The sequence below is a fragment of the Salvia splendens genome, chromosome 21 (assembly GCF_004379255.2).
Source record: "Salvia splendens isolate huo1 chromosome 21, SspV2, whole genome shotgun sequence".
In the NCBI taxonomy this organism is placed as follows: domain Eukaryota; kingdom Viridiplantae; phylum Streptophyta; class Magnoliopsida; order Lamiales; family Lamiaceae; genus Salvia; species Salvia splendens.
This window is the reverse complement of record NC_056052.1, coordinates 16,892,191-16,907,051: the sequence shown is the minus strand read 5'-3', so window position 1 is coordinate 16,907,051 and position 14,861 is coordinate 16,892,191.

The window sequence follows — 14,861 nt, the reverse complement described above, 5'->3', positions numbered from 1 at the left end:
CTTCCCTATACTAATTCATAGTATTCGGGTTGAGGGATTTATTTTTGAAGGGGAGTCGAGTGTGTCTAACGACAAAAACATTGTAGTTCTCTAGAGTTCCTGGACCCAGTGATCCAGTGGATTTAAAGAGCGTTGTGTCTGGACCGAGCTTTGCATTAATTCTCATATGTGCACACTCGCTTACTCCTGAGTCTAGTCATTCGACATTAGAGTCGAGGCAGAGACCCCACTTCAAATGGCGCCGTTGCCGGGGATGGATGGCGTGCTTAGTGTTAGTGTTCAGAGTCTGTGGTGTAAATAGTTTTGATTTGTTTTCTTTCTCTTTTGTTTGCAGTTTATGAGCAGAGGCTCAAGATCTACCTACTGGAGCAACTCATCTGGGTGGAAACACGACCAGTTTGATTGGCGGGTTAAGGGTACAATCTCTACTGTGACCACCAGATCAGGGTTCACCACGGGAGGTCCGTTTCCGAGTGAATCCACTAGCGACGAATCTTGGACGTCATCAGGACGCGAAGATCCAGAATCACCACCCGAATCAGAAACAGAGTCAGAAACATGGGAAGCAGAGGAAATAGTCATGGCGCAGGTGGTAGACCCGGATCCAGAAATCGGCTCTCTCACTGCCCATTTAGATGGAGAACCAACTCAAGCTATAGTGATGAATCCACGCCAGAGGACTATCGAGATCAAGACAAACGTACTCGGCATCTTGCCGACGTTCTCTGGGCGTAGAAATGAGTGTCCGTATGAGTTCTTAAATGAATTCAGTAAGTTATGTGGTATTCAGAAGAGGCCGAATGATGCAACAGAGGAGGATTATCGCCTACGAGCGATTCCGTTTACCTTGAAGGGGGAAGCTAATACGTGGCTATTGAGGTTGCCTCCGGATTCTATCCGCACGTGGAGGGACTTCAAGTTAGAATTCTTAGATTATTTCTTCCCATCCAACAAGACGAATGCACTTAAGAAAGAAATACTAGAGTGTAAGCAAGATTACGATGAATCGTTGAGTCAGTATTGGTCGAGATTTAAGGGGTTGTTGGATGCATGCCCGAATCACCGAATGATAGAGGCAGAGACCTACTCTCTGTTTTACGAAGGAGCCACTCCCGAGTCAAAGGACTTAATGAACTCCTCGAGTGGGGGAAATTTCACAAGAAAAAGGGGAAGTGAGGCAAGAGAGATCCTAGGGAAGTTGATTGACGCTAAGAAGACGTACGATAACCCTAGGAATGCAGTGAGAAGAGGATCGGTGCATGCTGTGAGAGAACAAGATGATGACAAAGTCGAAGCAAGGATGGATAGGCTCGAGAAGGCTCTTTTGAACGCGATTGAAAAGGCGATTCCACTGGCTTCACAAGGGAAGGAGAAATCTCCTGGTCCAGGAGATAATCAAATTCAACAATATTACGGGACCCAGGAAGGAGATTATCAGGCCCAGGTCAATGCAATGGGAAGTTGGAATCCCGATGGGAGCTGGAATCCAGGGAGACAGAGAGATGCGCCTTGGAGAAACCATCCAAATTTCAGATGGACTGACAATGAACAGAATCAGCCGGCACCGCAACAAAGTCAGCAGTTTGCACCTCAGCCCGAAAGACAAGGTAATTGGTCAGGAAGGAATCAAGAGGGGCAGGGCAACTGGATTAATCGGAACCAACGAGACCACTCGAGCTGGGGAAACAGGAATCAGAGCAGTCAAGGGAACTCTTATGTACCCCCACACCAAAGGAATTTTCAGAACAATTACCAGGGCCAAGGAAATCAATACAATAACTCTTCAGGCGGTCAAGGAAACGCTCATCAGAATCAAGCAAGTGGACCGACTCTAAGTATCGGCCCAGGACCCAGTCAGCCACCGAAACCACCAAAAAGTATCGATGATATGGTGCACGACCTCGTCAGTTCTCAGCAACATATGCAAAACAACCTGCAATCGAACAATGACGTAGTGCACAAGCTTCAAGATGCTCAACAGGAGCAGAAAGCAGCCATGGATATGCTGGCTAAGCAATTGTCCCAGATAGCTACTTCTTTGCGTGATATGAGGGGAAATGAAGGGAAGATTCCCGCCTCCGTAAGGCCACCGGACAGAGCTAATATAAGTCAGATTACCTTGAGATCCGGGAAGGGATATGATGGGCCAGTGGTAAGAACAAAGGAGGTGACAGATCCCAAGGAAGACAGGGAAGAAGAGGATACAATTCCTAGGCCAAGACACTTGGAGGGAGGAAGTCCCTTGGTCAAGGATGACCTTAAGACAGGAGATTTAGAGAAACCTTTGCCTAGATCAACTGAACCATTCTTCCTCGATCCAGAGCCGGAGTTGGAAGATGAGGCAGTGGGAAAAGAAACTGGAGAGTTATCAGCTGAAAGTTCTACCGGAGCAGGGAAGCGACTGAAACCCTTTCCAAGTCGGGGGGAAGCCAAGAAACAGAAGGAAGAACCGGTAGACTTCATGGACATTTTTGGGAAGTTGGAAATCAATCTGCCATTCTTACAGGCCCTGAAGATGCCAGTCTTTAGCAAGTTCATCAAGGAATTTATAGCTGGGAAGGCTAGGCCCAGTGGGAAAATTCTGATAGGCGAGAACGTCTCCGCAGTGATTCAGAAGAGGAAGATGCCTTCAAAATGCAATGACCCAGGTATGTTCACCTTGCCCATCTCTATTGGTGATATGAGAATCGAGCACGCTATGTGTGATTTGGGTGTGTCGATAAATGTGTTACCACTTTCCATATATAAGAAATTAGTGGGGGTAGGCATGGTAGACACGAGGGTTGTGATTCAACTGGCGGACAGGTCATGCATCTGTCCTGAAGGGGTGCTTGAGAATGTGATAGTAAAGGTACATGACTTTTAACCACTTCGGGACACCACGAGCTATCATCAGCGACGGAGGAACACATTTTTGCAATAAGCTTTTTGCAAACCTCCTTAGCAAATACGGTGTTCAGCATAAAGTTGCTACCCCATACCATCCCCAAACTAGTGGCCAAGTGGAAGTTTCGAATCGTGAGATCAAGAGGGTGTTGGAGAAAGTAGTTAAGCCGTCTCGCAAAGATTGGGCGGAAAATTTAGATGATGCATTGTGGGCATATCGAACGGCTTACAAGACTCCAATTGGAACTTCTCCATACAAGATGGTTTTTGGAAAAGCTTGTCACTTGCCAGTTGAACTCGAGCATAAAGCTTATTGGGCTTTGCAAAAGCTCAACTTAGACTATGAGGCTGCAGCCGAGAAGAGAATGTTCGATATGAATGAGATTGATGAGTTTAGGCTACACGCTTATGAGAGTGTTGATCTCTACAAGGAACGTGCCAAGAAGATACATGATGCAGCTATTAAGCCTCGTCAATTTCATGAAGGACAGCTGGTTCTTTTGTACAACTCTAGGCTAAAGCTCTTCCCGGGGAAACTCAAGTCAAGATGGTGGGGTCCCTATGTGGTGCACAAGGTGTACCCCTATGGTGCTGTTGACATTCAAGACCCGCAAAATGACAATTTGTGGAAGGTTAATGGCCAACGATTGAAGGCCTATGTTGGTGGTGAAAGTGGTAAGGAAGCAAGAGAGGTGGTCACACTAGAGAGTCCGAAAGTGTAGGCCGATGATGAAGAAGGTCGAGCCAACGACTTAAAAAAAGGGCGCTGATTGGGAGGCAACCCAAGTCTTTTATTGTTCTTTTGTTTTTGCTTTCATATATTGGGGGTTTTGTTTGCTCAATTCTTTCCCTCAATATTTATTTTGAATTGAGCATTTTTTATTTTTGTTTTTTTTTGTGTAGGAGTGAAGATGGAGGTCGTATCTCTGCTGTTGGGAAAAAAGAGTCGTCCAACCCACCCACCCACCCACCCATGAGCTTCACAATATCAGGGGAGTATCTTTATACCCACCTTATATTTGTCTTCTACCTTGGGGACAATGTAGAAATTAAGTTTGGGGGAGAGGGTTGAAATTCTGCTGTGTGCGCATGTTAGAATGATTTCCTATGGATTGTTACTTGCTCATACTTGTTGGGAGTCACTAAGTGGACTTAGCTTTTCTTGTGAACATGTGCTATGAACTTAGTTGTCACTTACTTGCTTCTGGAGAACAAGGAGTCTTACTTGTTAGTTTAGGAAAGAGTAGTGTTCTTTGGTGTCCGATTTCTTGAGCTAAGGAGAGAGAACAATTTCGGTTTTGAAAAATGAGTTAAAAATCTATATGGTTAATTTGCATAATTTGAGTAGGACTTGACTATATTTTGTTGATGTCGATGCACAAAAATGATCTAGGCATTAGGACTAAAAGCCTCATTGCCAAAATATCACATGCCTGACCCTACATAAACCCCTAGCGAGCCAGTTTGAGCCTTATAGCCTAATTTCTTTGTTAAAATTTTGAAGTCACTATACTAGCCTACATGATATATCCTTTTGTTAGCCCTTCTTTTCAGTCCTTGTCACTAAAATTGAGGTGCTAGCACATCTTCGGGTAGTTGTTGTTGGTGGCAAGAAAAATGCCATAAGTTTAGATGCTTGTAGTGTAATATCCAATTTATGCTTGAGAAATAAAGTGCAAAGTTGCTAAGTGAAAAAAAAGGCAGCCTGTTCATAGAGAAAAAGCCAAGGGAAAAAAAAAACTCAAATTAGTGCTCGAAAGAAAGAAAAAAAAATAGTAGCTTGATTTGTTATGTTGAAAAATCTTAAGTTTGAGGGTGGTAAGCTGTGAAAATTTCATGCTTAATTATTATGAAGCATTGGGAGATGTTGTCCTATGGGATGTGCTAGTATTCTTGCTTTTGATGGAATGAGCTACTAACCAAATTTGATATCCCACCTTAACCAAAAGCCCCATTACAACCACAAATAAAGACCTTTTGATTTGTGCAAAGATATTCACATTTTGTTGATGAGTTCTGCTTTGAGTTTTGTAGAAAGACCTAATAGATTTAAAATAGAGAATAGTCGAATGAACTTCTTTTGACGATTTAGCAACGATGGTTTGAGACACTAGAGTCATTGCTTGGACTTGGATTGCTTGTTGGATAACTAGATCTTAGGAAGCTAGTTTGTATTCATACTTACATTCTAAGTCATGTTCAAAGGAGAATGTAGAGTTAGCTTAGGTAGTCTCTTAACTTGTGACCGTTATTATGATATGAATTTGGGGATTTCATGAGTCTTGCCATGATTTGAAAACCTTTGTGCTTGATTGCTTATCTTGCTCGAGGACGAGCAAAACTTAAGTTTGGGGGTATTTGATGTAAATCAAATAATATAAATTCTACTCAAAGATTTCTCCTAATTTATGAAAATCATCTATCAATTAATTATTGAAGTTTAATTATTATATATTAATTGATGTATTTACATGTAGAGTGGATTACGTGTGGTACAAAGCTTGAAAGACTAATTTTGAGTTTTATTTGTTTTAGGCAGCAAATTAGCAAGGAGGCCCATCAATTACTTGAAAAATGAAAGAAGCCCAATATTTAAAATAATGTGGCGTGACCTATTTGGAGGAGAAGAAAAAAAGTGTACATATAAAAAGGGGACGCCACTTTTGACCAGAGGGAGACTTTGGAGAGATTGAGGCAGAACGGCACTTTTTCTTATTGATTGGAGCAGAGTTTTGAGAGATTGACGGCAGAAGCTTTGGAAATCCAGCGGCAGAAAATTAAGAGAGAAGAGGAGGGAGAAAATTCCCGCTATCATCTACTCGAAATTTACTCCATGTTTGCTAGGGTTTTATCTCCATTTATCATTGTTCTTGGTTTAATTATGTTAGGCTAAGAATCTTGTGTTGCTCCAAACATGTTGTTAGACAAGTTAATTTCGTGATTTATTCTATGCTCGTTTTTTATCTCATGTTCGTTATTACTACTTATTTAATCGAATGAATTTATTACTTTAGGTGCATCTTTAGTGATAATTCTATAGTCTTGATTTAATGCCTCTTTAGCTTGAATTGGGATGGATTGTGGTGGTAATGAATTATCAATTGGAATTGTTTAGATGACAACTTGATAATGGATTTTGATCTTAATTACAATTGTACTTTGAATTTCGAGCTTCCGCAGGGTTCTTAGGATTTTTAAATTTGGTTTAAAGAGTAAGTGTTTAGCTATTCTTTGACTAGTTGATGCTTAGCATGTTCATTGCTTGCAGGTTGAATAATTTTAAATTGTCCCGAATGTATGAGATAGAATTGAATGCATAGGATTAATCCGTGTCTTGTCAGCAAGTGTTTGGAGTAACAATTGTCTCACTTGGGTTAATTTAAATTCAACTTTATTTTTCATTATTTTCAGAAAACAAACTTCAAACAAAAAACCTTCATCTTTTTTGTTATTTTTATTTATTTGGAGTTAAACGAACTTACCTTCCCTGTGGATCGACACCTTAAATTACTACACACGAAGCTGTACTCTTGCAGTGAAGTGGTAATATTAGGGATAATTTTTTGAACTTGAGTGCATATCTATTCTGATTTATAAAGACCTAAAATTACACATCACAGATTATTTAGACAAATTCTATTCGCGTAATTATCACATGTATCATGCTCATAACTTGAATTAAAAACATGCTTTAGCACATAAAATCCATAAAGCATTCTTACTACGAAATTAGCCAATTTACCTCGTAGATTCAATCAGGAATCGATGATGACTTGCTCCGTCTCCACGTGAAGATCTTCAATACAAGACCTCGGATCTTCTAACTGGTGTCCCGGACTATACGCTGATATTTGTGTGGGCAAATGTCACCAACGTACTAGGACTCGAATAATGGAAGACAGAAACTGCTCATGGAGGGAGCACAAATTTCGAGCTCTCTCTTTCTAGAGGGGGACGAAAATTTTGTATATTAAAAAGTGTATCTTCTGTCTCCTTTATTCTCCTATTTATATAAGTCACATATTGGGCCCAGTCAGGGATCTAAGGAAGAATTTGGAACAGGCCTCACCTAATTAGCTTTTTACTAATTAAATTGAACCCACAATTTAATATAAGCTTATATTGGAATATTACGAGCTGCCACTACAGAAGTAATATTGCACTGCCTTCCAAATCCGAAATTACAAGTATTCCGGGTTTCCTTTAATTGCATTTGATTTATTTCCCGCGCTTAAGATAGAACTATCCATTAATTAATTATGTCTGCTATGGACTTAATTAATTAACATATTTCGAATTCCAAGAGTGGACTTAGCAAGAAACTCTTATTTATTATTCATAGAGTAATCAAACTCCAACTAGCTAGGTTCCGAATAATAAAACCTCGTTTCAAGCTCCTCTTGTGGGTGTTATCAAACGAGACTCTCCTCGCACACGTTTCAACATAATAGCAATCCTAGCACCGCTAGATAATGATCACCACTACCCAATATACCTGGATCGTTGGGTTACGAAAAACCCGCACCTTTGGTAAGTCAAAGTAGTGGATACTCAATGTCGTGTGCTCAATGCTAACGTACATTGATTAAGAAATTAATTATCAAGACCTTGTCTTTCAGTAGATAGCATAAAGACTCGTCTTGCTGTTAGATCCATTCAGTGCTATACCACACCAACGTCATCTTTTTTCCATAAGGCTTAGAAATAATCGGACTGACATTGCAACCTTTCGCGATAGGCAGTCTAGCCCTATCTAGGTTGTGAAATTCTTATTTTTCTTTGTTTAGAACTAACCGTGTTACCTTAAATTGGACGACGCCCACAACCGGTCTACTAAAACAAAGACTTAGACTTTGTTACGTTTGCTTATACATTTAAACATGCAATAAACAACCATTAAATGTAAAACATAACAACATTATGACAAAAATAATCTGTTGCATTTATTGGAAAATAACCATTAGAGTTTTACAGTATGCAATCACTCGAAAGGTGATTTGTAGTATACAAAACCCTAACAATCTCCCACGTATACTCAAAATAGCTTTCGAGTATAAAAAATGGTAGTGCACACGTATAAATTTCTCCCACTTATACTGAAAGCGAGTTGAGGTCTTGAATGAGTCGAACGTTCATCCCTTCAACGTGGCATTCGAACGGTTTCACCGCCAAAGCCTTTGTTAAAGCATCTGCCAGGTTGTTCTCTGACGCAATCTTGACCACTTTTATGTCTCCTCTCTGCACTATATCTCTAATGATATGATACTTTCGAGTTTGCCACAACATCAGAATTGTCACAATAAATGGTGATGCTCTTGGGCAGATTCGAAACCACACCTAAATCCATAAGGAAGTTCTTGAACCATACCTCCTCTTTTGCAACCTCCGAAGCGGCCATATACTCGGCTTCCATGGTCGAATCCGCGATGCATTTCTACTTCATACTCTTCCAAATTACGGCTCCACCTCCTAAGGTGAACACATATCCTGAAGTAGATTTTCTCGAGTCCTGATCATCTTGAAAGTCTGAGTCAGTATATTCCAAAGGACAGAGCTCGGCTGCATTGTAAACTAGAGCATAGTCCTTAGTCCGTTTAAGGTACTTGAGTATGTTCTTTACGGCAGTCCAATGTCCTTGGCCCGGATACGACTGATATCTTGCCACCATGCCAACAGCAAAGCAAATATTAGGTCTAGTACAAAGCATAGCATACATGAGACTTCCAACTGCCGAAGCATATGGAATCCTTCTCATTTCCTGTATCTCAGACTGTGTTTTAGGGCACATCTCTTGAGATAAATGGATGCCATGTCTAAAAGGTAAGAAACCTTTCTTGGCATCCTGCATGCTAAAACGACTAAGTACTGTTTCGATGTAAGATTCTTGAGATAAGCACAACATATTCTTCTCTCGATTCCGAAGAACCTTGATCCCGAGGATGTGTCCCGCGTCTGCCATATCCTTCATCTCGAACTGGTTCGACAACCATGTTCGAACTGATGACAACATCTTTTTATTGTTTCCAATTAGAAGAATGTCATCTACATATAAAACTAAGAACACTACATTCCCCTTATCAACTTTCTTATACACACAGCTTTCACTTGGGCACTTTTCGATTCCAAACTTGCAAACAGTTTGATCGAAACTCTGGTTCCACGATCTAGATGCTTGCTTGAGGCCATAAATGGCCTTCTTAAGCTTCCAAACCATGAGTTCTTTGCCCTTTATGGCATATCCTTCGGGTTGTTCCATGTAGATGGTCTCCTCAAGACTGTCGTTTAGAAACGTAGCTTAACGTCCATCTGCCATACATCCCAATCCATATAAGCTGCAATAGACAACAGTATCCGGATCGATTTGAGCATGGCCACTGGGGAGAAGGTCTCATCATAATCGATGCCTTCCTTTTGGGTATACCCCTTGGCCACTAGTCTTGCTTTGAAGACTTTAACTCGTCCATCGGGTCCACGTTTACGTTTATGTATCCACTTGCTCCCAATGGCAGTACAGCCTTCGGGTAGGACGGACAAATCGTAGACGTCTTTGTCTATCATAGATTGTAGTTCCGAATCCATTGCTTTCACCCATTCGCAATGATCGACATCTGGCAGCGCTTCCGCAAAGTTCCAGGGATCTAATACATTGCTGTCCGAGGAGTGATCCATAGATTCCCCCAAACCAATGTATCTGTCGGGCTCATGTTAGACCCTCCCACTGCGGCGCGGCACTACAATATTTTGAGTAGAAGTTGAAGTTTCGGAAATTGTTTGTACACTTGGTACTTGTTCTTGGTTAATGGAACTTGTGACAGAAGTTAGCTCATCAAATGCAACTGATGAGCTAACTTCACTGCTGGGTTTATGATTCATTACATAGCCTTCCTCTAAGAATGTCGCGTGAGTGCTCACAATGAATTTCTTATCTCGGAGACTAAGGAATTCATAACCTTTCGTCCCTTTGGGGTATCCTATAAACAAACATACCTCCGTCCTAGATCCTAGCTTAGTTGGATCCTTTTACAATACATGAGTCGGGCAACCCCAAACCTTGAGATGTGCTAGATTGGGCTTACGCCCAGTCCACAACTCATATGGAGTTTTAGGTACGGATTTTGATGGTAAATTGTCTAAAATGTGACTTGCAGAAAGCAAGGCATGTCCCCAAAACGAAATAGGCAGACGTGCATAAGTCATAGAAACTGAAATTAAATTTCTTCTAAAAGAAGGTATCAACAAAACATTCTTTAAAATAAAAAATCTATCACTACTAAAACGCAAATAAATGTCTCCCACTGCAACGGCTGCCACTTTGGTAGCGTCGCCCAGCTGGACTTCGATCTCACGATCATGTAGTCGTCTTGTCACCTGCATTAAGTCAGGATCAAAACAAACATGATCAGTGGCTCCTGTGTCAATAACCCAAGTGCAAATTGATGTCGAAGTCAAACAAGACTCGACAACTAGAGCCTGGTGCATACCTGTAGCCTTGCCCCGTTTAGGACAGTCTGGCTTCCAATGCCCCTTCTCTCGACACTTGAAACACTTCCCCGTGGGCTTCTTGTTAGCCCTCTTCTTCTTCTTTCCCTTAGCTATCTTGGCCGGTCTTGAGTTCGGTGCCTGCCTTTTTCCTTTGCTAGGCTTTAAGCCAGAGGATCGAGGCGCTGAAATCATCATGGCCGCCTTAGCCTGGACCATAAGGTCCTCTGCCGACTGAAGTTCAGTCAACAGCTCTGCCAAGGTGTAATTCCTTTTGTTCATCACGAAGTTGAGCTTGAACTGTTGGAAGCTAGGGGGAAGACTTTGAAGGATGATAGTCACCTGGGACTCGGGATTGATCGTCCCTCCCAAGACCTCAATTTGGTTGAGGTGGCCCATCATCTCGAGGACGTGGTCCCTCACAGACGAGCCTTCCTTCATTGTCTTCGACATGATACTCTGAAAGGCTTGAGACTTAGCCGTTCGATTCTGAGTACCAAAAAGATTCTTGAGATTCTGCATAATCTCGGTGGCAGTTTCCATAGCAGAATGCTGATACTTAAGTACTGATGACATAGATGCCAACATGTAGCACTTAGCCATCTCATTCGCCTTATGCCACCATCTGTGTGCATCTCTGACTCCTGCCGCAGCGTTAACCGGCGGCACTGGAGGTCGCGGGGTGGTGAGCACAAAGATGTACTCATCTGCTGTGAGAACGATGTCCAAATTTTGTTTCCATTCTATGTAATTTTGGCCCTCGAGTTTATTTTCTTTGAGAATTGCAGAAAGAGGATTGAACGACATATTGACGATTTGATTTGCACTGCAAAACATAGTATTTTACTATTGTCATAAACTTATGTAAGAAGTTTGATTAGATTAACCATAAAACTTTTCAAAATCTTACAACTGTAAAATTAAAATTTTGTACCCTCCAAAGGAAGTCAATACGCATTAAAATCTTACAATTTTATTGGTCACAACACCGACGAATAGTCCAGAGACCACAGAGTGGCATGGCCGCCTAATGTTGCCTAAGCAAGACCATCTCTTTAGTATTACAGAGTCTCATTTCTACAACACACTCCCATAACAATGCTCATGTGCTGCTAACAAGATCAAGCTATCTCATAAATCCTGTGTGAACTTCTGAATCTCGCAGTTTCTTAGGATTATTGTCCCCACAGAGCAGGCAGCGATAATATTGGAAACTACATTCTAGTTCATACTATTTATATTTGAGAAGTCCGCCCTCATGAACTTGCTATTTTCTTAGGATTATTGTCCCCACAGAGCAGGTGGCGATAATATTAGAAAAAGGCTTCATAAATTACAGACCAATTGATGGAGACCATATACAAACGTTGAGTTCGTAATTATAGCTTAGATATTTTGGGTTATGGTTTTTCTTTAATTATCCTTAGCCTTAGGGCAGAGAAAGGCTTTCATTAATTCTAGAATATAATTCTTATCCATGTCTACTATAAGATATGTCTAAAATAAATAAATTATTTAATTCTTAATAAGACATGAAAAATTAAATTCAAATTAATTCCGTGTTCAAGATTAGGAAGAGTTACATTATTTAATGTATTCATACATATCTATCCTTTTTAGGATCTTAGATATATAAATATTAGGAAACTATTATATTATTCTTATCCATATCATCTAGGAATCAAAATAATATTATCTTCCAAAAAGATTTTATTTTCATTAAATAATAATATTTTAATGATATCTTTTAATAAAATAATTAAATAATCATTAAAATAATCCTTCATCATTATCTCATCGTACGAGGTTCGAACGAACGATGAACGACGAAGATCCGACGAATTCGTCGTCGAATCACGACGCACGCAGCGTCTCGGACACTAGCGAGCGCCCGTCTCGGTCGTCTCGACCGTCGGGTGCCGACGCATCTCGGCCAGCTGAGCACGTCAGGTGACGCGGTCCTCGGCCAGCAGCGCGCACGACGGTGGCGCTGCTCTCGGCCAGTTGCTGTCGCCCGTCTCGGCCTATCCAAGCGACGATGCTCCCATCGCAGTGGCACACGACGCGTAACTCGGCGCGTCCGTCTCGGCTAGTGGCGACCGTCGGTTGCCGACACTTCTCGGCCAGGCGCGCACGCGGCGGTGCGCACCTCTCGGCCAGCGTCTCTGCGCCCGTCTCAGACATCCGAGCCGTCGGTTGGCGCGACCTCTCGGCCAGCGGCGCGCACGGTGACGCGCCCGCTCTCGGCCAGCTCCGACCACCCTTCCTTCCGCCTAGGGTTCCAGCTCTCGGCTCCTGGTGTCTCGATGGTTCTCGGACAAACCACCACTCCGTGCCAGCCTTGGTGAGGGGAAAGCCTGGGGTTTTGCGGTCTCGGCCATCGTCGCGCTCTCGAGCCCACGCTCGACTGCGCGTTGCCCCGTGATCGCGATCCCTCGGCTCCCACTCAATCGACAACCCTATTTCACGATCGCGCGTGGTGCAATCCGTCTCGGCGCAAGCGCCGATGGTTCACACATCTCGTACGATCGAGTAATTCAAGTTCTTTGATTCGATAGTTCTTGAGTTTATCATGCATAATTTATTAAACAAAACACCAAGAACATGCTTCGCAATCAAAGAATACATGCATACATGAATTTCGCGAAATTTAAATCCAAATAATCAGAGCCAAAGACTGGCTCTGATACCAATTGAAGCGGTTGGCAGCGGAAGCGTGCGTGATTTACCGATCATATAAACTTGATATATTTAGCAGATTATTTAGACAAATTCTATTCGTGTAATTATCACATGTATCATTCTCATAACTTGAATTAAAAACATGCTTTAGCACATAAAATCCCTAAAGCAAGCTTACTACGGAATTAGCCAATTTACCTCGTAGATTCAATCAGGAATCGATGATGGCTTGCTCCGTCTCCACGTGAAGATCTTCAATACAAGACCTCGGATCTTCTGTCACATATTGGGCCCAGTCAGGGATCTAAGGAAGAATTTGGAACAGGCCTCACCAAATTAGCTTTTTACTAATTAAATTGAACCCACAATTTAATATAAGCTTATATTGGAATATTACGAGCAGCCACTACAGATGTAATATTGCACTGCCTTCCAAATCCGAAATTACAAGTATTCCGGGTTTCCTTTAATTGCATTTGATTTATTTCCCACGCTTAAGATAGAAACATCAATTAATTAATTAATGTCTGCTATAGACTTAATTAATTAACATATTTCGAATTCCAAGAGTGGACTTTGCAAAAAACTCTTATTTATTATTCATAGAGTAATCAAACTCCAACTAGCTAGGTTCCGAATAATAAAACCTCGTTTCGAGCTCCTCTTGTGGATGTTATCAAACGAGACTCTCCTCGCGCACGTTTCAACATAATAGCAATCCTAGCACCGCTAGATAATGAGCACCACTACCCAATATACCTGGATCGTTGGGTTACGAAAAACCCGCACCTTTGGTAAGTCAAAGTAATGGATACTCAATGTCGTGTGCTCAATGCTAACGTACATTGATTAAGAAATTAATCATCAAGATCTCGTCTTTCAGTAGATAGCATAAAGATTCGTCTTGCTGTTAGATCTATTCAGTGCTATACCACACCAACGTCATCTTATTTCAATAAGGCTTAGAAATAATCAGACTGACATTGCAGCCTTTCGCGATAGGTAGTCTAGCCCAATCTAGGTTGTGAAATTCTTATTTTTCTTTGTTTAGAACTGACCGTGTTACCTTAAATTGGACGACGCCCACAACCGGTCTACTAAATCAAAGACTTAGACTTTGTTACGTTTGCTTATACATTTAAATATGCAATAAACAACTATTAAATGTAAAACATAACAACATTATGACAAAAATAATCTGTTGCATTTATTGGAAAATAACGATTAGAGTTTTACAGTATGCAATCACTCGAAAGGTGATTTCTAGTATACAAAACCCTAACAATACTATCTAGAGAAAGTAGAGTTTTAGGATCCAACTATAAAAACAAATATAAACAAATATATAAACAAAATAATACAAAGCAGGCTAAAGAAAGTAGAGTTTTAGGATCTAACTACTACGACCTAGTGATGATTAATGTCACAGAACCTTTACCTTTATGTGTCTCCAGGATTATTAGGAAAGTCGCGATTTTCAGATAAGTCCTCTCTCAAGTGCACATATCCAGTAGATTAGACTATAACTATCAAATTCTCATTCCAATAGATTAGATTCTAACTCCTTATGTTCCTAAGACTCAAGTCCTCACAAAGGGTCCCCTCTCTCGAGTGCAGATAAACCTATGTGTTGTACTCGTTCCTTTTGCCACATAAAACTAGCTATCTCTCGATTAATCTAGTTAAATGAATATAGTTCTAAAGTTGGCCAGACAAAAGAATAATTAAAGCACGAGAACAAGCAAAACAATCACAAGAGCTAGGAAAAAGGTTCAATTCAATAAATCAAAACATGTTCATAATAGTCTTCACCA